Source organism: Coregonus clupeaformis, unplaced genomic scaffold (assembly GCF_020615455.1).
Source record: "Coregonus clupeaformis isolate EN_2021a unplaced genomic scaffold, ASM2061545v1 scaf0089, whole genome shotgun sequence".
NCBI lineage: Eukaryota > Metazoa > Chordata > Actinopteri > Salmoniformes > Salmonidae > Coregonus > Coregonus clupeaformis.
The window spans coordinates 783,893-811,389 of record NW_025533544.1 but is presented as its reverse complement, the minus strand read 5'-3'; the positions used below and the strand labels follow the sequence as shown (position 1 = coordinate 811,389).

Genomic DNA, 27,497 nt, shown 5'->3' with positions numbered 1-27,497 from the left:
ATGGCGTTCTTTGGATGCAACTCAGCATTCTTTGTCCTCCAAACACGACGAGTTGAGTTTTTACCAAAAAGTTATATTTTGGTTTCATCTGACCATTTGACATTCTCCCAATCCTCCTCTGGATCATCCAAATGCAGTCTAGCAAACTTCAGACGGGCCTGGACATGTATTGGCTTAAGCAGGGGGACACGTCTAGCACTGCAGGATTTGAATCCCTGGCGGCGTAGTGTGTTACTGATGGTAGGCTTTGTTACTTTGGTCCCAGCTCTCTGTAGATCATTCACTAGGTCCCCCCGTGTGGTTCTGGGATTTTTGCTCACCGTTCTTGTGATCATTTTGACCCCACGGGGTGAGATCTTGCGTGGAGCCCCAGATCGAGGGAGATTATCAGTGGTCTTGTATGTCTTCCATTTCCTAATAATTGCTCCCACAGTTGATTTCTTCAAACCAAGCTGCTTACCTATTGCAGATTCAGTCTTCCCAGCCTGGTGCAGGTCTACAATTTTGTTTCTGGTGTCCTTTGACAGCTCTTTGGTCTTGGCCATAGTGGAGTTTGGAGTGTGACTGTTTGAGGTTGTGGACAGGTGTCTTTTATACTGATAACAAGTTCAAACAGGTGCCATTAATACAGGTAACGAGTGGAGGACAGAGGAGCCTCTTAAAGAAGAAGTTACAGGTCTGTGAGAGCCAGAAATCTTGCTTGTTTGTAGGTGACCAAATACTTATTTTCCACCATAATTTGCAAATAAATTCATTAAAAATCCTACAATGTGATTTTCTGGATCTTTTTTTCTCATTTTGTCTGTCATAGTTGACGTGTACCTATGATGAAAATTACAGGCCTCTCTCATCTTTTTAAGTGGGAGAACTTGCACAATTGGTGGCTGACTAAATACTTTTTTTCCCCACTGTATATGGACAAGCAATGACAGAGCGGCATGGACTAAGATACAGTAGAATGTTATAGAATAGAATGCAGTATATACATATGAGATGAGTAGTGCAAGATATGTAAACATTATTAAAGTGACTAGTGTTCTATTTCTTAAAGTGGCCAGTGATTTCAATAGGCAGCAGCAGCCTCTAATGTGCTAGTGATGGCTATTTAACAGTCTGATGGCCTTGAGATAGAAGCTGTTGTTCATTCTCTCGGTCCCAGCTTTGATGCACCTGTACGGACCTCGCCTTCTGGATGATAGCGGGGTGAACAGGCAGTGGCTCGGGTGGTTGATGTCCTTGATGATCTTTTTGGCCTTCCTGTGACATCGGGTGCTGTAGGTGTCCTGGAGGGCGGGTAGTTTGCCCCCAGTAATGCGTTTGGCAGACCGCACCACCCTCTGGAGAGCCTTGCGGTTGCGGGCGTTGCAGTTGCCGTACCAGGCGGTGATACAGCCCGACAGGATGCTCTCAATTGTGCATCTGTAAAGGTTTGTGAGGGTTTTACAGTGGGGAAAAAAAATATTTAGTCAGCCACCAATTATGCAAGTTCTCCCACTTAAAAAGATGAGAGAGGCCTGTAATTTTCATCATAGGTACACGTCAACTATGACAGACAAATTGAGATTTTTTTTTCCAGAAAATCACATTCTAGGATTTTTAATGAATTTATTTGCAAATTATGGTGGAAAATAAGTATTTGGTCACCTACAAACAAGGAAGATTTCTGGCTCTCACAGACCTGTAACTTCTTCTTTAAGAGGCTCCTCTGTCCTCCACTCGTTACCTGTATTAATGGCACCTGTTTGAACTTGTTATCAGTATAAAAGACACCTGTCCACAACCTCAAACAGTCACACTCCAAACTCCACTATGGCCAAGACCAAAGAGCTGTCAAAGGACACCAGAAACAAAATTGTAGACCTGCACCAGGCTGGGAAGACTGAATCTGCAATAGGTAAGCAGCTTGGTTTGAAGAAATCAACTGTGGGAGCAATTATTAGGAAATGGAAGACATACAAGACCACTGATAATCTCCCTCGATCTGGGGCTCCACGCAAGATCTCACCCCGTGGGGTCAAAATGATCACAGAACGGTGAGCAAAATCCCAGAACCACACGGGGGACCTAGTGAATGACCTGCAGAGAGCTGGGACCAAAGTAACAAAGCCTACCATGAGTAACACACTACGCCGCCAGGGACTCAAATCCTGCAGTGCCAGACGTGTCCCCCTGCTTAAGCCAGTACATGTCCAGGCCCGTCTGTAGTTTGCTAGAGTGCATTTGGATGATCCAGAAGAAGATTGGGAGAATGTCATATGGTCAGATGAAACCAAAATAGAACTTTTTGGTAAAAACTCAACTCGTCGTGTTTGGAGGACAAAGAATGCTGAGTTGCATCCAAAGAACACCATACCTACTGTGAAGCATGGGGGTGGAAACATCATGCTTTGGGGCTGTTTTTCTGCAAAGGGACCAGGACGACTGATCCGTGTAAAGGAAAGAATGAATGGGGCCATGTATCGTGAGATTTAGAGTGAAAACCTCCAAGGGCATTGAAGATGAAACGTGGCTGGGTCTTTCAGCATGATAATGATCCCAAACACAACGCCCGGGCAACGAAGGAGTGGCTTCGTAAGAAGCATTTCAAGGTCCTGGAGTGGCCTAGCCAGTCTCCAGATCTCAACCCCATAGAAAATCTTTGGAGGGAGTTGAAAGTCCGTGTTGCCCAGCGACAGCCCCAAAACATCACTGCTCTAGAGGAGATCTGCATGGAGGAATGGGCCAAAATACCAGCAACAGTGTGTGAAAACCTTGTGAAGACTTAAAGAAAACGTTTGACCTGTGTCATTGCCAACAAAGGGTATATAACAAAGTATTGAGAAACTTTTGTTATTGACCAAATACTTATTTTCCACCATAATTTGCAAATAAATTCATAAAAAATCCTACACTGTGATTTTCTGGATTTTTTTTCTCTCATTTTGTCTGTCATAGTTGACGTGTACCTATGATGAAAATTACAGGTCTCTCATCTTTTTAAGTGGGAGAACTTGCACAATTGGTGGCTGACTAAATACTTTTTTCCCCACTGTAGGTGCTAAGACGAATTTCTTCAGCCTCCTGAGGTTGAAGAGGTTCTGTTGCACCTTCTTCACCACACTGTCTGCGTGGGTGGACCATTTCAGTTTGTCGGTGATGTGTACGTCAAGGAACTTGAAGCTTTCCACTTTCTCCACTGCGGTCCCGTCGTTGTGGATAGGGGGGTGCACCCAGGGGCGGCCTGTTCAATAGGGCGATATGGGCGACGCACTGCCAAACGGGAAAAGGAAGGGATTTTTTTTCTAATCAATTATATCACGGCAACAGTAGTTATCAGTGTTGTAATCTATACGTCTGATCTGCCACAGTGCCACACTGCCACTAAATGTCGAATCAGGCTAAAGTCGTGCTTCAAATGGCTCCACCCCCTTTTGGGGCGATTTCAGTCAGATTGAAAATCGCCCAGAACTTCTGTCATAGACTCCCATGTAAAATCTATTTTTTCAAATTTCAGAGCCTTCAATACAATCTCAATGGGTGTCTGTGGGCTTGCACTTACGCGCTTTCGTCACATGAACGTAACTAAGAAAGAGGGGGTGCAGCGTCAATCAATTCACTACTACTATCAACATGGCTAGGCTTCAGTGCAACTTTCGATTGTTCTTTGAAAGAATTTCCTTTTTGTCGGCGAACAAATGAAGATAAATTGGCATGAAACAATTAGGACCTCCCAGACCAAATTTAATAATTCAACAGGTTTCTACTAAAGGGGGAAGTCCTACACCCGAGGATTTTCCAAAAAAATGGTACGAACGAAAAAATAACATTGCCACTCCAACTGGATGAGGATGCAGGCTAGCTGTCCGCCGCCACAACGATGAGGTTAGTGTTGATAATCACAAGTTTACTGGAGAACTGAGACCAAGTAGAGACTTTGGACAGGGTGGATATGGTTATATTACGATATTGTCAATACAGTATATCGTAAAGTATCACTATGTAACTCGATTTCTTTCACCCCAATCCCTCAAATTAACGGTAAATAACTGAATTATTTGCCCCACATTTAGCTAAGATGATTAGCTAGCCAGCTAAAATGTTTTATTTAGTTAGCAGTCGCATCTACAATAGTTTACTGTCAATAACATGTCTCCAAAAATGACGTGGTGTCTCCAATTGTGTTGACATTTTACAATTGCGATGCGCATCCATGAGTATCCACTTTCTGTAGCTCAGCTGGTAGAGCACGCGCTTGTAACGCCAAGGTAGTGGGTTCGATCCCGGGACCACCCATACACAAAAATGTATGCACGCATGACTGTAAGTCGCTTTGGATAAAAGCGTCTGCTAAATGGCATATTATTATTATTATTATTATTCCAGCCTTGTGTAGGTCTCCAATTTTGTCCCTTACATCCTTGGAGAGCTCTTTGAGTCTTGGCCATGGTGGAGAGTTTGGAATCTGATTGATTGATTGCTTCTGTGGACAGGTGTCTTTTATACAGGTAACAAGCTGAGATTAGGAGCACTCCCTGAGATCAGTCAATAAATGATTCTGGTATTGACTTATATGCTGCCCCTGTCTTCATGTTGTTGCTGGACATATCTTTTTAAAAATGTGTGTAGGTCACCTAAATCATCAGAAAAATTGCCCCTCCTGAGAATTTTTTCAGGAGCCGCCACTGGGTGCACCCTCTGCTGTTTCCTGAAGTCCACGATCATCTCCTTTGTTTTGTTGACGTTGAGTGAGAGGTTATTTTCCTGGCACCGTACTCCCAGTGCCCTCACCTCCTCCCTGTAGGCGGTCTCGTCATTGTTGGTAATCAAGCCTATTACTGTTGGGTCGTCTGCAAACTTGATGATTGAGTTGGTGGCGTGCTTGGCCACGCAGTCATGGGTGAACAGGGAGTACAGGAGCGGGCTGAGCACGCACCCTTGTGGGGCCCCAGTGTTGAGGATCAGCGAAGTGGAGATGTTGTTTCCTACCTTCACCACCTGGGGGCGGCCCTTCAGGAAGTCTAGGACCCAGTTGCACAGGGCGGGGTTCAGACCCAGGGCCTCAAGCTTAATGATGAGCTTGGAGGGTACTATGGTGTTGAATGCTGAGCTATAGTCAATGAACAGCATTCTTACATAGGTATTTCTCTTGTCCAGATGGGATCAACCTGGATTGGGTCAACTCGATGTTAAACTGTTTGAAGGTGACCTGATTGACAAACCAATCATCAATATTCTATGTAAGGGATAATCAACGAGGGGCTATGCGTTCTATGGAAAATAATGAACAACGTGGAAGGTGTGTTCCATGACGGGCTAGCGGAGTGGAACTGACCTTCCACCGATTTGCATTATTTCCCAGAGAACGCATAGAGCCTTGAGTTGATTATCCTTTTTATACCATGGATATAATTTAACACATCTGCCAGTAGAAATGTGTTCAACATCCACTGAAGTAGCTAGAAAGTTTACAAGATAGCTGCAGTAGTTGCTGTGGTAACCAAACAGACTTGCTAGTTTAGCTAACCAAACCATCAGTCCTAGCTTGCTATTATGAAAATCTAATTCAACAATGCCAATACTGTTTTCAATTCGACTTTTGCTTTCAAAAGCAGCTCGAACAAAACAAGTAAAAATGAACTATAGCCATTTAATTCTACCGTGCTGATATACTGTGCGTTACAGGGAAATAATGCACGCTCTAGAATGCCCTTCAAGCCATTCAGGAAGAAGTATTCAACAATGTCATGATATAATCAATAATAATTAGCGTTTAGTTAATTGAGTTCATTGCTATGGTTCATAACCTAACCTACTGTACACTAGCTTGCATTGTGCATCCCAAATGGCACCCTATTCACCAAATAGTGCACTTTGTTTGAACAGGGCCCATCAAAAGTAGTGCACTATGTAGGGAAGAGGGTGCCATTTGGGATCCTATTCTACTATATTATTATTATTATTATTATTATTATTATTACTACATGTTATTATTACTGGTACCAGGCCCACTCTAACCAGGCCTACAGTAACCAGGCCCACTGTAACCAGGCCTACTGTAACCAGGCCTACCTAAACCAGGCCTACTCTACTGTGTGTTATGAGATATATTGATGACACTGGCTTATATTGCCCAGGGCCATATACAGGTTGTATATGGCCTAGGCCACTCCAGGACCTTAATGTGCTTCTTCTTGAGCCACTCCTTTGTTGCCTTGGCCATGTGTTTTGGGTCATTGTCATGCTGGAATACCCATCCACGACCCATTTTCAATGCCCTGGCTGAGGGAAGGATTTGACGGTACATGGCCCCGTCCATCGTCCCTTTGATGCAGTGAAGTTGTCCTGTCCCCTTAGCAGAAAAACACCCCCAAAGCATAATGTTTCCACCTCCATGTTTGACGGTGGGGATGGTGTTCTTGGGGTCATAGGCAACATTCCTCCTCCTCCAAACACGGCGAGTTGAGTTGATGCCAAAGAGCTCCATTTTGGTCTCATCTGACCACAACTCTTTCACCCAGTTCTCCTCTGAATCATTCAGATGTTCATTGGCAAACTTCAGACGGGCATGTATATGTGCTTTCTTGAGCGGGGGGACCTTGCGGGTGCTGCAGGATTTCAGTCCTTCACGGCGTAGTGTGTTACCAATTGTTTTCTTGGTGACTATGGTCCCAGCTGCCTTGAGATCATTGACAAGATCCTCCCGTGTAGTTCTGGGCTGATTCCTCACCGTTCTCATGATCATTGCAACTCCACGAGGTGAGATCTTGCATGGAGCCCCAGGCCGAGGGAGATTGACAGTTATTTTGTGTTTCTTCCATTTGCGAATAATCGCACCAACTGTTGTCACTGTCACGATCGTCGTAAGTAACGGAGCAAGGCGCAGCGTGATATGCGTACATCTTTTAATGAGTACTATAAACACGAACAACAAAACAACAACAACGATACGTGAAGTCCTAAGGTTAACAAAACACAAACCTCTCCGGAACAAGATCCCACAAAAGACAAGTGCCAAACAGGCTGCCTAAGTATGGTTCCCAATCAGAGACAACAAGCCACAGCTGCCTCTGATTGGGAACCACCCCGGCCAACATAGAAACACATGAACTAGAACATGAACATAGAACACAAAACATAGAAACTAACACCCTGGCTCAACATATAAGAGTCCACAGAGCCAGGGCGTGACAGTCACCTTCTCACCAAGCTGCTTGGCGATGGTTTTGTAGCCCATTCCAGCCTTGTGTAGGTCTACAATCTTGTCCCTGACATCCTTGGAGAGCTCTTTGGTCTTGGCCACGGTGGAGAGTTTGGAATCTGATTGATTGATTGCTTCTGTGGACAGGTGTCTTTTATACAGGTAACAAGCTGAGATTAGGAGCACTCCCTTTAAGAGTGTGCTCCTAATCTCAGCTCGTTACCTGTATAAAAGACACCTGGGAACCAGAAATCTTTCTGATTGAGAGGGGGTCAAATACTTATTTCCCTCATTAAAATGCAAATCAATTTATAACATTTTTGACATGCGTTTTTCTGGATTTTTTTGTTGTTATTCTGTCTCTCACTGTTCAAATAAACCTACCATTAAAATTATAGACTGAACATTTCTTTGTCAGTGTGCAAACGTACAAAATCAGCAGGAGAGAGAGAGAGAGAGAGAGAGAGAGAGATCATAATGGCGGATTTCAGAAGTGAGACTGGGCGGATGCGATAATGCTGAGCCGCAGGGCACCGGTCTGTAGTACACGCTCTTTTCATGCCAGTTTGATAAAAATGGATTTTCGTAGCACACCCTAACACTTTTCCTAACCTTAACCTCTCCTAACCCACTTCGTTAATTATCCTAACCTGCTGCGTAAGTTTTCCTAACCTGCTACGAAAAAGTCACTTCGGTATCAAAGTGGCGTGAAAATAGTATTTCCCACCGGTCAATGGCCCTTGACGTGAACAGGCAAAAGCGGTGAGAGAGGCGCGCCCTTCTCAAATCAAATAGTAATATGCGCAGCTGGGTGATGTTGTCAACAAGGCAGCATCGTGCATCGTCCAGAAACATACAACATCTCTTTTCAATTAAATAAATGTTTGAATTTTCACACTAGTTTTCAATGGGAAGGCAGATAAAGCATTTTTATCAAAAGCTATCACTTTTGCATGTGTATACACAGAGTCCTACTCAGTACTCCACATGCTTAATTACGGCACTTTTGTTTTGAGCCGACTTCGCCGTGGGCTTTGAACGGGCGGGAGGCAGCCCTGTTCCAAAACTAATGTAATCAACTTTCACCTGGTGCAAAACACGCCTACCCCGGGGGCCCGGGAGTTTTGGGGGCTGGATTCATACCTTATCGCGGAAGATCCTAATTAAAATGTAAAGTTTGTTTCCGATTTAGCCGACATATGCAGCGTTTACCGTGAATGCAGTTTCCACAAACGCGAGAACATTGCCGTTAAATAACGTGGATCTTCTGAGATATGGTTTGAATCCAGCCCTTACTTTACAATGTATGGCACAAATCTTTACCTTACCTGAAAGATATTGCTGATCTCAACTCCGTTAATCTTGACTTTGGGTCTTGATCTCATAGTGGTTTGAACTGACCATATAAGGCTGGAATTGATCTCATAGTGGTTTGAACTGACCATATAAGGGTTGAATTGATCTCATAGTGGTTTGAACTGACCATATAAGTATTTGAATTGATCTCATAGTGGGTTGAACTGACCATATAAGGTTTGAATTTATCTCATAGGGGTTTGAACTGACCATATAAGGGTTGAATTGATCTCATAGTGGTTTTTAACTGACCATATACGATTTGAATTGATCTCTATAGTGGTTTGAACTGACCATATAAGGTTTGAATTGATCTCTATAGTGGATTGGACTGACCATATAAGAAGTGAATTGCTCTCATAGTGGGTTGAATTTACCATATAAGAGTTGAATTGATCTCATAGGGGTTTGAACTGACCATATAAGGTTTGAATTGATCTCATAGGGGTTTGAACTGACCATATAAGAGTTGAATTGATCTCATAGTGGTTTGAACTGACCATATACGATTTGAATTGATCTCTATAGTGGTTTGAACTGACCATATAAGGTTTGAATTGATCTCTATAGTGGATTGGACTGACCATATAAGGAGTGAATTGATCTCATAGTGGGTTGAACTTACCATATAAGGTTTGAATTGATCTCATAGTGGGTTGAACTGACCATATAAGGGTTGAATTGTTCTCTGTAGTGTTTTTTAAACTGACCATATAAGGTTTGAATTGATCTCTTAGTGGTTGAACTTACCATATAAGGGTTGAATTGATCTCCTAGTGGTTTGAACTGACCATATAAGGTTTGAATTGATCTCATAGTGGTTTGAACGGACCATATAAGAGTTTAATTTATCTCTATAGGGGTTTTTTAACTGACCATATAAGGGTTTGATTGATCTCATAGTGGTTTGAACTGACCATATAAGGTTTGAATTGATCTCAATGTGGGTTGAACTGACCATATAAGGTTTGAATTTATCTCATAGGGGTTTGAACTGACCATATAAGAGTTGAATTGATCTCATAGTGGTTTTTAACTGACCATATACGATTTGAATTGATCTCTATAGTGGTTTGAACTGACCATATAAGGTTTGAATTGATCTCTATAGTGGATTGGACTGACCATATAAGGAGTGAATTGCTCTCATAGTGGGTTGAATTTACCATATAAGAGTTGAATTGATCTCATAGTTGGTTGAACTGACCATATAAGGGTTGAATTGATCTCATAGGGGTTTGAACTGACCATATAAGAGTTGAATTGATCTCATAGTGGGTTGAACTGACCATATACGATTTGAATTGATCTCTATAGTGGTTTGAACTGACCATATAAGGTTTGAATTGATCTCTATAGTGGATTGGACTGACCATATAAGGAGTGAATTGATCTCATAGTGGGTTGAACTTACCATATAAGGTTTGAATTGATCTCATAGTGGGTTGAACTGACCATATAAGGGTTGAATTGTTCTCTGTAGTGTTTTTTTAACTGACCATATAAGGGTTGAATTGATCTCTTAGTGGTTGAACTTACCATATAAGGGTTGAATTGATCTCCTAGTGGTTTGAACTGACCATATAAGGTTTGAATTGATCTCATAGTGGTTTGAACGGACCATATAAGAGTTTAATTTATCTCTATAGGTTTTTTTTAACTGACCATATAAGGGTTTGATTGATCTCTATAGTGGGTTGAACTGACCATATAAGGCTTGAATTGATCTCATAGTGGTTTGAACTGACCACATAAGAGTTGAATTGATCTCATAGTGGTTTGAACTGACCACATAAGGGTTGAATTGATCTCATAGTGGGTTGAATGACCATATAAGGTTTGAATTGATCTCATAGTGGGTTGAACTGACCATATAAGGGTTGAATTGATCTCATAGTGGGTTGAACTGACCATATAAGAGTTGAATTGATCTCATAGTGGATTAAATCGTGACGTTATTCCCCTTCTCTAAATGGATTTTCGGTCTGCGAAGCGGTTGCTATTGAGTTCTCTTCCTGTCCACACCAATGTCACACTAAGTACAGTACATTACAGTAGACTTATCCTGTATCCATCTTGTACGTTTTCTTTCACAGCCTCATGACATACCACGCCTTATCACATATCGCTCTCCAATTACGTTGTGATTCACACACGCATGCATGCACGCACACACACACAGTACTCATACAATAACCCCACTGTCTAATGGGTCTAAACTAGGTCTGGTTCTAGGATCTTAAAGATAGGTACAATGATTAGTCAGGTGTTTCTAATGTGATGCCTCTATTCTACCATTATATGAAGCACCCTATTTCTATATATAGTGCACTACTTTTGATGAGGACCCTATAGGGATCTAGTCAAAAGTAGTGGTCTATGTAGGGAGAGGGCCCTGGTCATTTGTGCACTATGTAGGGAATAGGGTGCCTTTTGGGAGGCAAACATAACGTGATGCTCCAGATCTTGCGTCATATGAAACCCTGTGAAGGGACCCAGCTACCTAGAAACATTTATCTTCTCAGAAACATTATATTGATGCTAATCATACTCAATGAACATTATATTGATGCTAATCATACTCAATGAACATTATATTGATGCTAATCATACTCAATGAACATTATATTGATGCTAATCATACTCAATGAACATTATATTGATGCTAATCATACTCAATGAACATTACAGTACCGTTCAAAAGTTTGGGGTCACTTTCCTTTTTTTTTGGAAAGAAAATAAAAAAAATTGTCCATTAAAATAACATCAAATTGATCCGAAATTTGACCCGTTTCAGAAGAAAGTTCTTTGTTTCTTGCCATTTTGAGCCTGTAATCGAACCCACAATTGCTGATGCTCCAGATACTCAAGAAGGCCAGTTTTATTGCTTCTTTAATCAGCACAACAGTTTTCAGCTGTGCTAACATAATTGCAAAAGGGTTTTCTAATGATCAATTAGCCTTTTAAAATGATAAACTTGGATTAGCAAACACAACGTGCCATTGGAACACAGGACTGATTGTTGCTGATAATGGGCCTCTGTATGCCTATGTAGATATTCCATAAAAAATCAGCCGTTTCCAGCTACAATAGCCATTTACAACATTAACAATGTCTACACTGTATTTCTGATCAATTTGATGTTATTTTAATGGAGAAAAAGATTGCTTTTCTTTTCGAAACAAGGAAAGTTCTAAGTGACCCCAAACTTTTGAATGTTAGTGTACATCACAGAAGACTGAAATATTACAAAAACGTTTGGCATAGAAACACTGGATTTTTCGGCGAGTTTTTGAAATAATTTTTATGAATTATGAAATTATGAAAAATATTAATAACATTCCACCAATGAGGCCACTAGAGGGCGATTTGGTAATTTGACTGGAGGAAAGGGTTCTAACCCTATCCTTAGGCTAGTTTGGTTTGGGACCTAAATTCAATAGACTTCTGTGAAACTACTGCTGTTCTGCTCACCTTTTTCTGTGTTGTTGCCTCATACATGGTGTTGGTAAGTTTTGGCACCCTATTAGGGGTTTCCTCTCTGTTATCTTTATGCTGACACGCCCATAGAATTAGGAATTAGAATACTAGAATGGGCATGAACCTTCTTCTGATAGGAAAACGATCACAGGAGGTTGGTAGCACCTTAATTTGGGAGGACGGGCTCAAGGTAATTGGCTGGAGTGTAATAAGTGGAATGGTATCAAATACACCAAACACATGGTTTCTATGTGTTTGATGTCATTCCATTTACTCTGTTCCAGACATTATTATGAGCCGTCCTCCGCTCAGCAGCCTCCACTGACAGAAACAGAATGAATAGAACGGGCATCCCCATTCAAGTCAATGATGGCATAATGGGTGGACTGGCGGCCATAGGAGCAAAGCAGGAAGTAAAAGCAGGAAGTGTACCCATCAATATGTGCTGTGATTTGTTGATTCAACTCAACTGACGTTACAAAAAAGACATTCCATTGCATGAGCCACATCAGTTAACATCATTTGAATGAACATTCTACATTAACATGGAAATTATTGCATCACAATACCAGGCAGCCATTGCGAGTGTACCCCATGAGTTTACTAGAATTTCTATGAATTATATTTATATGTAAAAAACAGCCATTTTGGTCAGGGAGTTGGTCAACCATGGTTTGCCAGTGCTGTGATAAGATATTGTGTGAAATAACACATTTTATTTATCTGCACTGTATGTTTGTTAGCTCGAGAGCTTGGGACTATAAGGTTATTTCTTGTTATGTTCAATGTTGTCTACCTATATAGTACTCTAAATACCCCAATTAATGTTGTTAAGTTAATAAGAATACAAGATAAAAATAGCTGACACCATTCAAACCAATAAAGGTTCAGAATTTCAAAGCCAATTATCTCAGAATCATTTTTTTTGCAGATACAACCTTATAGTCCCAAGCTATCGAGCTAGCCAGCCAGTTTTAGAGGAATGATTCAATAAATTGTTAAAATTAACTGCCAATGTGCCAACATTTCTTTCAAACAATAAAGTCAATCCACAGCCATACACTGGCTGAAATCAGTAGATGATAGGTTTTAGACAAGGTGTAAATGCAACAAGTACTGATATTGTATCATATAATAGCACTCTCAGATTTCCAAGAAAACTAAAATTGAGACATTTATGGTCTGTTTACATATATTTTATAAGCTATTTATACTGACATCTTTTTTATAAAACCTGTATAAACTGTATTTATAATTATATGACAATTTTGGAACCTTGAGGGTTTATGAAATTGCCCCTCTAGTAATTTAATAGGATCTCTATGGACACAACATTGTCTTGGCCAGTCCTTCAGTCACGTAGGTGTGTGGAAGAAGGCCAACACACTGGGTACCTGTGGGTAACTTAATACCAACACACAGTACATTACCTCTACCTCTGTGACGTTCTGTGTGTGTTAACTCACCTGAGTTGTTCCCATAGCCATTGGGGTGTGTGGAGGACATGTTGAGTAATGTGTTGTTATTGGCGACAACTCAGACAGGGCAAGGTTCATGCTTTCAGCCATCAACCTACTTTTCAATGACGGGACATGAGGACTATAGCAGTCCGCTAAGGGCAGCTTGAGTGGTCTGGATCTTACTGTGACTTAGGGGACTTCTGTGTTTGATGCCGTTTGGCTTTTCTCTCTGCTTCTCTCAAACTGCCTCAGTGACCAGTGGTTGTAGTGATATGTAGGTGCATACTTTAAACTGAAGGGGGCAGTAGAGTCAATGGCTGTCCTTGGTTTGACGTTAGTTGCAAGGGTCTGTGTGTTTTGTGTGTGTGTGTGTGTGTGTGTGTGTGTGTGTGTGTGTGTGTGCGTACATCTGTGAAATCCAACTCAAAGACCCCGATGTTTTCTCACCCAATCTCTTTCTCTCCCTGTCCTCTCCTACTCCAGTCCTGATCACAAGCAGTATGGTTTTTAGACTGGAGTTCCCTTGTTCTATTCTAGAACATTCTATTATATTCTGCCAGTATTCTAGTCTATTCTTGAAGTTACTTTGCCTATTGCTATATGGTTAATGATACATCAGGGTACATACAGTCTATTTTATATGATTTTCTATGCCAGAGGATCCTAGATCTCATTGCTTCCATGGCTGTTCACAGGCCACTCTGTTCTGGGCCAAACCAACTGTTGAGTGAAGCTGCAGCATTGCTGGTTTCATAATTGTTCAACAATGGTCAGGTGTTTTTACTTGTTATATGACAGGACAAATGCATTAGACTCTAATGATGGAAAGATATCTGGTCTGTTTCTAGGGTTCTTATATTAGGCTTATAGAGTTCTAACAGTACTTGTTATATGACAAGACAAATGAAGAGTTTATTTCCAAAACGCTACATCCACTCATTGTTCACATTTGTGTTTTTTCATCAGAAATGATTGCTTATGGGTACCTTCATGTGTGTTTAAAATATGACTGTTCTCAGATTTTTATATTAATCGATTTTAGATGTACAGTAAATGTGCTTTGTTGGGAAAACGCTATGTATCCATTGTTTAGCTGGAATGGAATGTTATTCCATCTTGTTTATTTCAAGTAAAATCATCAAATCAAATGTTTTTGTCACATGCGCCGAAAACAACAGGTGTAGACCTTACTGTGAAATGCTTACTTACAAGCCCTTAACCAACAATGCAGTTTTAAGAAAATAGAGTTAAGAAAATATTTACTAAATAAAATAAAATACAAAAAAGTAACACAATAAAATCAAAACAATGAGGCTGTATATTTGACTGTGATATGTGATTATCTTTCATTCTTTTTTTTTTAAACATAGTTTTAATATTGATGTCACAAATGTATAGTTTGTACATTTCTTTATTCAAAATGTTGTTATTTGTTACATTTGACTGTGTAAAACCTAGCAGTACTAGTTATTTATTTGAGATTTACATTTTAGTCATTTAGCAGACGCTCTTATCCAGAGCGACTTACAGTTAGTGAATACATATATATTTTTTATACTGGCCCCCCGTGGGAAACGAACCCACAACCCTGGCGTTGCAAACGCCATGCTCTATCAACTGAGCTACATCCCTGCCGGCCATTCCCTCCCCTACCCTGGGCCAATTGTGCGCCGCCCATGAGTCTCCCGGTAGCGGCCGGCTGCGACAGAGCCGGGATTCGAACCAGGATCTCTAGTGGCACAGTTAGCAATGCAATGCAGTGCCTTAGACCACTGCGCCACTCGGGAGTACAGGTGGACATATAGCATTTTGCAAAAAAACATGATTATTTGTCTCTGAAATTAAACCATCAAGTGATGGATTTTAAACAAAATGTCTGTCATTGAACAACCCCATGCCATGATTAGATAGTGCAAAAACACACCAATTTCTTTCATAATTTCTTTAAACAATAAAAGCTCATTTACCAACATTTCTGAAAATGAATATATAGCATTTTGGAATGAAACTTCAAATACATCTCAGGATATCTGGAGACTTACCTCTGCTTACCTCCTCTTGGCCTGCTCTTGACCTATTGACCTTCTTGTACAGTCAGAGTAATGGGACTTCCTGGTTAAATAAATCAATATTTCCATCCTGTATTTCTGTATTCCCATAAAATGTGCAGACTCGCTCACTTCATTCACTTCCAGATTTACCAGAATCATCTTTGATCCTTCTCGCGCTCTCTGTTTCTCTCGCGCACTCTCACACACATATTACTGCTGATGGCACCAGCTGTAATATGAGTAGCATGTTTTAGGTCTGATGGCACCAGCTGTAATATGAGTAGCAGGTTTTAGGTCTGATGGCACCAGCAGTAATATGAGTAGCAGGTTTTAGGTCTGATGGCACCAGCAGTAATATGAGTAGCAGGTTTTAGGTCTGATGGCACCAGCAGTAATATGAGTAGCAGGTTTTAGGTCTGATGGCACCAGCAGTAATATGAGTAGCAGGTTTTAGGTCTGATGGCACCAGCAGTAATATGTGTAGCAGGTTTTAGGTCTGATGGCACCAGCAGTAATATGTGTAGCAGGTTTTAGGTCTGATGGCACCAGCAGTAATATGTGTAGCAGGTTTTAGGTCTGATGGCACCAGCAGTAATATGTGTAGCAGGTTTTAGGTCTGATGGCACCAGCAGTAATATGAGTAGCAGGTTTTAGGTCTGATGGCACCAGCAGTAATATGAGTAGCAGGTTTTAGGTCTGATGGCACCAGCAGTAATATGAGTAGCAGGTTTTAGGTCTGATGGCACCAGCAGTAATATGAGTAGCAGGTTTTAGGTCTGATGGCACCAGCAGTAATATGAGTAGCAGGTTTTAGGTCTGATGGCACCAGCAGTAATATGAGTAGCAGGTTTTAGGTCTGATGGCACCAGCAGTAATATGAGTAGCAGGTTTTAGGTCTGATGGCACCAGCAGTAATATGAGTAGCAGGTTTTAGGTCTGATGGCACCAGCAGTAATATGAGTAGCAGGTTTTAGGTCTGATGGCACCAGCAGTAATATGAGTAGCAGGTTTTAGGTCTGATGGCACCAGCAGTAATATGAGTAGCAGGTTTTAGGTCTGATGGCACCAGCAGTAATATGAGTAGCAGGTTTTAGGTCTGATGGCACCAGCAGTAATATGAGTAGCAGGTTTTAGGTCTGATGGCACCAGCAGTAATATGAGTAGCAGGTTTTAGGTCTGATGGCACCAGCAGTAATATGAGTAGCAGGTTTTAGGTCTGATGGCACCAGTAGTAATATGAGTAGCAGGTTTTAGGTCTGATGGCACCAGCAGTAATATGAGTAGCAGGTTTTAAGTCTGATGGCACCAGTAGTAATATGAGTAGCAGGTTTTAGGTCTGATGGCACCAGCAGTAATATGAGTAGCAGGTTTTAGGTCTGATGGCACCAGCAGTAATATGAGTAGCAGGTTTTAGGTCTGATGGCACCAGCAGTAATATGAGTAGCAGGTTTTAGGTCTGATGGCACCAGCAGTAATATGAGTAGCAGGTTTCAGGTCTGATGGCACGACGTAAGACATGACACTTGGACAATAACAACACCGTGCCGTGCGTGAGGGCCCCCACCAACCCAGAGGACTGGCTGATCGCGCTTTCCGAGGCCGACGTGAGTAAGGTCTTTAATCAGGTCAACACTCGCAAGGCCATGGGGCCGGATGGTATTCCAGGACGCATTCTCAGAGCATGCGCAGAACAGCTGGCAGGCAAATTCACGGTCATTTTCAACCTCTCCTTGTCCCAGTTTGTAATTCCCACAAGTCTCAAGCTGACCACCATCATTAATGTTCCCAAGAACTCTAAGGCTTCATGCCACAATGACTACAGCCCTGTAGCAATCATGAAGTGCTTTGAGAGGCTTGTTATGGCACACATTAACTCCATCATCCCAGCCACCCTAGACCCACTCCAATGTGCATACCGCCCCAACAGATCCATAGACGATGCAATCTCAATTGCACTCCACACTGCCCTCACCCACCTAGATAAGAGCAATACCTACAGTATGTGAAAATGCTGTTCATTGACAACAGCTCAGCGTTCAACACCACTGTCCCTTCCAACTTCGTCACCAAGCTCAGGAACCTGGGACTGAACACCTCCCTCTGCAACTGGATCCTGGACTTCCTGACGGGCCGCCCCCAGGTGGTGAGGGTAGGCAACAACATCTCCGCCACACTGACCCCCAGCACGGACGCCACACAGGGGTGTGTGCTTAGTCCCCTCCTGTACTCCTTATTTAAGACCCCAGCCACTCAGGCCATAGACTGTTCTCTCTGCTTCCGCACGGCAAGCCGTACCGGTGCATCAAGTCTGACACCAACAGGCTCCTGAACAGCTTCTATCCCCAAGCCATAAGACTGCTAAATAGCTAACTAAATAGCAAACAAAATGGCTACACAGACTATCTGAGTTGACCCTTGTTTTTGCACTGTCTCCATGCACACTCACAGGTACAGGACTTTACACACACTGGCACTCCAACACACACACACACACACACACACAAACTCACTTCATTTGCTCACATTTGTTCTACCTTATGTTATTTTCACCTGGTTAAATAAAGACCAAATAGTATCAGTATAGTTGCAGTTATCATGAGTGATTTAATAATAATAATTGAACCAAGAAAGGAATAAACTGACTTTCCCCCCTCCTCCCCTCTCCTCCCTCCTCCTCCCCTCCCCTCCTCCCCCCTCCTCCCTCCTCCTCCCCCCTCCCCTCCCCTCCTCCCTCCTCCCCCTCCCCCTCCTCCCTCCTCCTCCCCCTCCTCCTCCCTCCCCCTCCTCCCCCCTCCTCCCTCCTCCTCCCCCCTCCTCCCTCCCTCCCCCTCCCTCCCCCCTCCTCCCTCCTCCTCCCCCTCCTCCCCCTCCCCTCCTCCCCCCTCCCTCCCCCTCCTCCCTCCTCCCCTCTTTCCCTCTTTCCCCTCCTCCCCCTCCTCCTCCTCCTCCCCCTCCTCCCTCCTCCTCCCCCCCTCCTCCCCCCTCCTCCCCCCTCCTCCCCTCCCCTCCTCCCCCTCCTCCCCCCTCCCCTCCTCCCCCCCTCCCCCCCCTCCTCCCTCCCCTCCTCCCCCCTCCCTCCCTCCCCCTCCTCCCCCCTCCTCCCTCCTCCTCCCCCTCCTCCCTCCTCCTCCCCTCCCCTCCTCCCCCCTCCTCCCCCTCCTCCCCTCCCCTCCCCCCTCCCTCCCTCCCCTCCTCCCCCTCCTCCCTCCTCCCCCTCCCGTCCCCCCTCCTCAACCTCCTCCCCTCTTTCCCCTCCTCCTCCGCTTCCCCTCCCTTGTTCTGCACACTGTTTATGTGAAATGAAGTGATTCCTTGGCAGCGAGACTCAGCTCACTGATTAACTCCAGCAGATGGAGAGAGCAGATCTCTCTCTTCCCCTTTCTCTCGCTCCTTCTCTCTCTGTCTCTCTCTCTCTCTGTCTGTCTCTCGCTCCTTCTCTCTCTGTCTCTCTCTCTCTCCGTCTGTCTCTCGCTCTGTCTCGCTCTCTTTCCACCCTGTGTGTTCCCTCATGCCCCATTTGGACTGACACACACACACCTGCTTTGCGTCTCTGCTGCGTGAGTTTGACTGAGTGAGAGTATTTTGGCGTCTCTACTGAGTGTGAGGCTGTGAGCGGTAGCTGAGCAGACTGCAGGACATATCTTCTCCCTGTCAGCTCGTCTCTGAGCGGGCTCACTGACTGGATCTTCCCACTGATTCCCCACCTACAGGTATGGTGTCAGTTTGTGTCTATATTGTTGAGACTAATTTACTTCAGTTAAAGTGTGTGTGTGTGTCGTGTTGCTAGGTTCTCTCAAGTAAGTGTGTGTGTGGTCAATATGTGTGTGTGTTCTCTGGGTGTGTGTGTTCAATAGGTGTGTGTTTCTTGCTACTGTCTTTAGAGCTGTTTGTAAGTCACAAAGTCTGACACAATTGTCGAGACTCATTCTCTTCAGTTGAAACGACTGAGGGTGTATTTGTTGTGTCGCTAAGTTCTATAAGGTATGGAGTGAATGTGTGTGTGTGTTCTTCCAGTTTCCAGCATTTTAGTGTTTTCTATTGTCTGTCTCCATGTCCTGGAGTCTCACAGAAAGTGTGTGCGGTGTATTAAAGCTGCTATCCTTCATGGTGAAACGGCCACGTTCGTTTGTGTAATTACAACAACATTTACATTTTAGTCATTTAGCAGACGCTCTTATCCAGAGCGACTTAAAGTAGTGAGTGCATACATTTTTCATACTGAAATACAGTTTCAAAATACATACATTTTCATACAAAGAAAGATACTGAAAACAACAAACACAGTCTTTGCCCTAGTTATCAGACCTTAAGTATCCGATCAATATCAAAGATAACAACTATCTATATCTAATCAATCACTTTGGAAAACCTGAACGTGTGTCTTATGTCAGGTTGTATTGACCAAGCTTGATGGAAAGAATTCAAACGAGGGTTCATTTAAAATTCAATATGACTTCATCAACAGTAGACGGAACAAATAAAGTCAAATACACAGATGAAATTCCAATGGAAGTCCTCTGGTATAGAGTGACTTGCACCAAGAAAGGCTTTGTGTAAATTACATACTCCTGCATGTGACTGAAATACAAACTTAATTAGAACAAATAAAGTCAAATAGAGATATTGTCAGGTTAGTAACCTCCATTGATTTTAGAGATCAAATCAGATGATCACAATAGTATGTTTGTTGGTCTGTTTCTCTTCCACAAAGCAGAAATGGATGCGTTGTGTCTCCTCTCCTTCCATGTCTTTGGAGCTCAGGTTCACCTCTTCTGCGTGGTAGTTTAGAACACTGATTCTGTGTGGATTCTAAGTGAGTAGCCTGGTCCCAGATCTGTGTGATCTTTATTTAACTGATCTAATCTAAATCCTGAATGTTGTTGGCAGAGTGTCCCAGATCTGTGTGATCTTTATTTAACCAATCTAATCTTAATCCTGACTGATGTTGTTAGAGTACACCACATGTCCTCAGAGAGAAGTTGGCCGAAACACAAACAGACCTGGGACAATGCAGGTTAGATTCAGAGTTTTTTTTTTTGATTCTGTGTAAACTTGATCATAACATGACTATTGTTTTCGTAGTAGGTTATGGTATAACAGTGATGGTCAGAGAGGAGTTGGCTAAAGTACATAACGCATATAGACCTGTCCTCTGACTAATTGTTACGCTGTACAGCTATTGTCATGAAGAATGGAAAGGATCAGAATCAGGGTTGTTTCCATTCAAATGGCTTTTTCCTTCCTCACTTTGAATGGTCATGGCTAGAATGGATCCAGCTTTTGTCAAATTAAGGTCAAATGTTTTTTTTGGTGCATTTTAGCTAACCTTAACCCTTTTCCTAACCTTAACCTAATTCTCCTAACCTGCAACGCTAATTCTCCTAACCTGCTGCGTAAATTCTCATAACCTGCTATGAAAAGTTAAATCCGACGTGAATTTGACAAAAGCTGAATCCCGTCTAGCCATGACCGCATTTAGAGTGATCAGGACAGCGTTTCCTGTGTCTGTGATGGAGTCTGGTGACATTTAGAGTGACCAGGACAGCGTTTCCTGTGTCTGTGATGGAGTCTGGTGACATTTAGAGTGACCAGGACAGCGTTTCCTGTGTCTGTGATGGAGTCTGGTGACATTTAGAGTGACCAGGACAGCGTTTCCTGTGTCTGTGATGGAGTCTGGTGGCATTTAGAGTGACCAGGACAGCGTTTCCTGTGTCTGTGATGGAGTCTGGTGACATTTAGAGTGATCAGGACAGCGTTTCCTGTGTCTGTGATGGAGTCTGGTGACATTTAGAGTGACCAGGACAGCGTTTCCTGTGTCTGTGATGTAATAATAATAGCAGGTAGAGCCTAGGGCTCATGGATGACGTCAACCAGCTCACGATCACACTGAAGCTCAACAGGGCTGTTCTGGTAGTGTACTGCTACTGATTAGGCCTATATGGACACACAGTTACACACACACACACACACACACACACAGTTACACACACACACACACAGTTACACATACCGATAGGGACTAACTCAAAGTACAAGACTGCCATTTGGTGTGTGGAACGCACAGGTTTGATTTGTCATTTTATCTATAATTTCAAGCTAATAATCGATTTAGGCTTTATGTGGTAGGTAACGTTACTTAACGGATGTGGTGTGGTTTCTAAACAGATATCTACTGTCCCATATAAACCTATAGCTACTTGCAGGATTGAGTGTTTGGTCCTCATCTCTTACAGTTACGTCCCATTCATACAATAAGACCTACTGTCAATCTCAATGGAAATCAGACTAAATATTGTTTGCGTTTCAATAATATAATAATATATTTAATATACAGTATGCCATTTAGCAGACTCTTTAAACCAAAGAGACTTCAATAAGTGTGTGCATATGTTCTTCATATGGATGGCTCCAACGGAAACAATGGCTGTTGACAGATGAGTATAACGTAGCCTGTTCTTTCTAACATGAAAGGGGTCTGGTTAATTGCTGGTCCAGTAAATGATGTAACACTTAGTTTGTTATTTTTGAATTTATTATAAAAAAATCACAGTCTTGTTAGCATTCCTCTCAATGACTGTGGTGCAGAAGTGGGATTTTATCGCCTATGAGTGTGAAAGGCAGTAGTTGCTGTTTGTGTTGTAACACAAACAGAATAGTTTTAGAAAGAGGAAGCCATCAGGGGGCATTTCTGTAAGTAGCCCAGTCTAATAGCCCAGCAAATGTGCTAGTCTCTATGTAAATATTGTTTGCATTACGTTCAGAATGACAGCCTGTCGACAGATGAAGAAAATATAGTCTACTGTTCATACTAAGATCAACAGGTCTGGGTTCAGTAAATGTAACACATCTGGAAGCTATCAGGGGTATTTCAGTCTCAGTGCTCTGTTATCAGTCTTCATCTGTATGACATAGCTCTCTAATCCAGGTTACATAGCTGGACCTCATCAAACAGAAACACTATGACGCCGTCCCAAATAGCACCCTATTCCTTATATAGTGCATTACTTTTGACCAGAGCCCCTAGTGCACTATGTAGGGATGCAGTTTATGCCCGTTTACATAACAGGAGGTACTTGGTTGAACAAAGGACTGGGAATGAAGTCAGAGATTGGAGACCGCTAGCTGGAAACAGTCTGGCTCTTTTGAAAACACAGCATGGTAAAGTGACAGTTCACTCAAAAGGTCAAGGTTTATCTAATGTTTTCGGACCTAAACATTTTTGAGATGTGTCCATGTTTCATGCCTGTTCTAACTATAGTCTATCCCTCTGTGTAGTGAACTATCAATGATCTGGACAATGGTCTGGGTAATAGAGGAGAGAGTAGAGGAGAGAATAGAGGAGAGATTAGAGGGAATACAGGGAATAGAGGAGAGATTAGAGGGAATACAGGGAATAGAGGAGAGATTAGAGGGAATACAGGGAATAGAGGAGAGATTAGAGGGAATAGAGGAGAGAATAGAGGAGAGAGTAGAGGAGAGATTAGAGGAGAGAATAGAGGGAATACAGGGAATAGAGGAGAGATTAGAGGGAATAGAGGAGAGATTAGAGGGAATAGAGGAGAGATTAGAGGGAATAGAGGGAATAGAGGAGAGATTAGAGGAGAGAATAGAGGGAATAGAGGAGAGAATACAGGGAATACAGGGAATAGAGGAGAGATTAGAGGAGAGAAGAGGGAATAGAGGAGAGAATAGAGGGAATACAGGGAATAGAGGAGAGATTAGAGGGAATAGAGGAGATATTAGAGGAGAGAATAGAGGGAATAGAGGAGAGAATAGAGGAGAGATTAGAGGGAATAGAGGAGAGAATAGAGGGAATACAGGGAATAGAGGAGAGATTAGAGGAAATAGAGGAGAGATTAGAGGGAATAGAGGAGAGATTAGAGGAGAGAATAGAGGGAATACAGGGAATAGAGGAGAGATTAGAGGGAATAGAGGAGAGATTAGAGGAGAGAATAGAGGGAATAGAGGAGAGAATAGAGGAGAGATTAGAGGGAATAGAGGAGAGAATCGAGGGAATACAGGGAATAGAGGAGAGAATAGAGGAGAGAATAGAGGGAATACAGGGAATAGAGGAGAGATTAGAGGGAATAGAGGAGAGATTAGAGGAGAGGATAGAGGGAATAGAGGAGAGAATAGAGGAGAGATTAGAGGAGAGAATAGAGGGAATAGAGGAGAGAATAGAGGAGAGATTAGAGGGAATAGAGGAGAGATTAGAGGGAATAGAGGAGAGATTAGAGGGAATAGAGGAGAGATTAGAGGAGAGAATAGAGGGAATAGAGGAGAGATTAGAGGAGAGAATAGAGGGAATAGAGGAGAGAATAGAGGAGAGATTAGAGGGAATAGAGGAGAGAATAGAGGAGAGAATAGAGGAGAGAATAGAGGGAATACAGGGAATAGAGGAGAGATTAGAGGGAATAGAGGAGAGAATAGAGGAGAGAATAGAGGGAATAGAGGAGAGAATAGAGGAGAGAATAGAGAGATTAGAGGAGAGATTAGAGGGAATAGAGGAGAGAATAGAGGAGAGAATAGAGGAGAGAATAGAGGAGAGATTAGAGGAGAGATTAGAGGGAATAGAGGAGAGAATAGAGGAGAGAATAGAGAGATTAGAGGAGAGATTAGAGGGAATAGAGGAGAGAATAGAGGAGAGAATAGAGGAGAGAATAGAGGAGAGATTAGAGGGAATAGAGGAGAGAATAGAGGAGAGAATAGAGAGATTAGAGGAGAGATTAGAGGGAATAGAGGAGAGAATATAGGAGAGAATAGAGGAGAGATTAGAGAGAATAGAGGGAAGAGGAGAGAGTAGAGGAGAGAATAGAGGAGAGAAGTTTCATTTAGTTGAGCTGAATACATCTTTCTAATCTTGCTACTTGTATCCCAGGAGTAATCCAACATTGAAGGAGCTGAGGAAAGCTTTGTGTCCAGGTCTTTATTTATTACAGTTAGTTAGTCTACTGTTACAGTTAGTCTACACACACAGCGGGCATGCACACACACGTTTAAGCATGCAAAGTTTGCACACACACACACAAAGACACACCTCAATGACGCTAAGACACAGAGGCTGCCACTGTCATTTTGGATGGTTGAAGAGTGGAATCAGGCCGTCTGGACATAGAATATGATCCCTAAAAGAAGCACACCTCTAATGTAGCTCTCTTCATCCCCCTCTTCTCATACACATCCTCTGTTTGTCTGGGCATGGAAACTATAGTAGTCAGGCTTTTTAGAAATATATTTCTAGAGCCATAAGCTCTCCGGTTGTCTTGACAGAGAGAAAAAAAGAATGAAAGATCACAGAAAACATCAGATACAACCAAAGAGGACGACTACTTCTTCCTTATTTCCTTCCTTTCTCTTAATTTTTTATAACATTCCATACCTGTACATGCACGTTGAGTATTTCAATAGCAAGTCACAGCACTAGCCTGAGGCGTGACTCTGTTCTGGGTATTTCATTTCTGTGGAGATGATGAAGCGTTAGTACATTTTCCTCGGGGCGGCAGGTAGCTTAGTGGTTAAGAGCGTTGTGCCAGTAACCGAAAGGTCGCTGGTTCTAATCCCCGAGCCGACTAGGTGAAAAATCTGTCGATGTGCCCTTGAGCAAGGCACTTAACCCTAATTGCTCCTGTAAGTCGCTCTGGATAAGAGCGTCTGCTAAATGACCAATTATTATTATTATCCTCACAGGCGTACACACATGCACTCATACAAGTACACAAATAGCCACATGTTTATGTGTGTGTGTGTTGTGGTTTCTCTACCATTCATTGCCTCGGTCTTCCTGTGTGTGTGGTTAAGGGTGGGTCCCTCATGTTTTATATTGTGTTGCTTCCTGCCATGGAATGGAACCCCTCCGAGAGAGAGAGGGGGGGGAGAGGGGAGCGAGAGAGAGAGAGAGAGAGAGAGAGAGCTGGGGGAGAGAGAGAGAAAGTGAGAAATAGAGAGAGTCCCCAGCTACCCATCAGGACAACAATAGAAGATGACTGTGAAATGACTACACCACTGTAGACTACGTTCATTGTTTGAAAGCCTGAATGTCTTTTCCTGAATGGATCAATTAAAAACTTTTCTGACAGTATCTGTTTGTTTTGCCTAACACACCACTGTTTAGTAGGGGAGAGTGGGATTAGGTTAGTTGAGCCACCCCTTGTTTCTAGGAAACCATATACAAAATTAATCATGTGACCAAATATTTAGGAAGAGGTTATCAATTCATGGAGTCTGTGAAGGAAGAAACCACATGGGAAAAGTGGTAAGCAAGTTAGGTCCAACAAACAGATTTTCAGCAAATCAAAGGAATGTATTATGTTATGGGTTTTATGATTGTTGTATCTAAACCAAAGTAGATCATTTTAGGATTGTTTTATACATCAATTGGGGTCTCTATAAGTTACAATATGCGGTCCTAAACTGAGCATGAAAGTGCATCCTTGTGGCTCTGTCCAAATGTTTGCCTTGGTGTAGTTGAGCCATACAAATGATGACTACAATTGGTCAGTTATATGCATAATATGCTTTGTATTTTTGTAATGTGTCATGTATATGAACTCAATATGCATCTCTATGGTTACAGAGCAGACATCAGAGGGGTTGGGTTAAATGCGGAGGACACATTTCGTTTGAATGCATTCAGTTGTGCAACTGACTAGGTTTCCTTTCTCTTTCATCATGCCCCATGTATACAAACGTGAAACCAGCAGGGGTCTAGCCCCCCTTGAGGTTCTTGAGAGAGCAGCCAAATCAAATCGAATCAAACCAAATGTTATTTGTCACATGCTTCGTAAACAACAGGTATAGACTAACAGTGAATGTTTACCTACGGGCTATTCCCAACAATGCAAGGAAAGAAAATAGAGAAATAATCTAAAAGTAAAACATGTAATAAAAGTAATAATAAATACATAATGAGTAACGACAACTTGGCTATATACATGGGGTACCAGTACTGAGTCGATGTGCAGGGGTACGAGGTAGTCGAGGTAGATACAGTATGAACATATAACTAGGAATAAAGTGACAGATAATAAACAGTAGCAGCAGCGTATGTGATGAGTCAAAAAAGTTAGTGCTAAAAGGGTCAATGCAGATAGTCCGGGTAGCTGTTTAACTCTTATGGCCGGGTAGCTGTTTAAGTCTTATGGCTTGGGGGTAGAAGCTGTTCAGGGTCTTGTTGTTAAGGAAGTTACTGTTGTTGTTGCTGTTGTTCCTGTTGCCAAGGAAGTGAGAGAAGGGAAGAAATCCATTCGAGCAGCAGAAATGGATGAAGAAATAGACTGAATGACACTGAAGAGGCACACTGACAAAAAAGAAAACTAACATAAATAAATTGGTCATTTAGCAGACGCTCTTATCCAGAGCGACTTACAGGAGCAATTAGGGTTAAGTGCCTTGCTCAAGGGCACATCGACAGGTTTTTCACCTAGTCGGCTCAGGGATTAGAACCAGCGACCTTTCAGTTACTGGCACAACGCTCTTAACCACTAGGCTACCTACCTGTGTGAAAGAGAGGATATGACAGAGTAGCAGAGGAACACAAGGTCTTATCTGATGACATGGAGTCTGAGCTTGCTAAAAATATCAAGAATCTCACGGACCCGTTTCATGGGTTTAGTAGCCTCAAATGCAGAGAACTGGCACATTGAAACAACATCCCTGTCACAGACAACTGGTCAAGAAATGGAAGGGTAAGTAATATTGAACAGAGAGAACTATATCAGAATGTAGCCATACATTTAAGGTATACAATATACCATTGACGTAGTGATGCTGAATGTAAAAAATGGCTCAATTTACCCCACTCCCATCACTTGACATGTGTGACGACCTCTGACCTTTGACTCCCGGCCCGGTCAGGCAGGTGATGACTCCAGTGGAAAGCTTACCCGGTGCAGACATGACAAACAAGGAAAAGTAATGAAATGAGGAAAATTAAACGGAACAGGCCTGGTAGTGATGGAGATGAAATGATTCATA

At 42.5% G+C, this 27,497-nt stretch overlaps 1 protein-coding gene across 3 annotated transcripts in view; it reads left to right on the top strand.

Moving 5' to 3' along the window:
• LOC121554138 (rho GTPase-activating protein 6) overlaps positions 1–27,497 on the top strand; it is a 98,500-nt gene that overhangs the window by 16,218 nt on the left and 54,785 nt on the right. The window contains exon 1 of one of the 3 annotated variants that reach the window (XM_041867590.1): positions 18,945–19,234. The exons of the other annotated variants lie outside the window; for them this stretch is intronic. The gene's annotated coding sequence lies outside the window, so the exon portion shown is untranslated. Of the gene's footprint in view, positions 1–18,944; positions 19,235–27,497 lie in introns of those variants that run through there. 3 annotated transcript variants of the gene reach the window in all.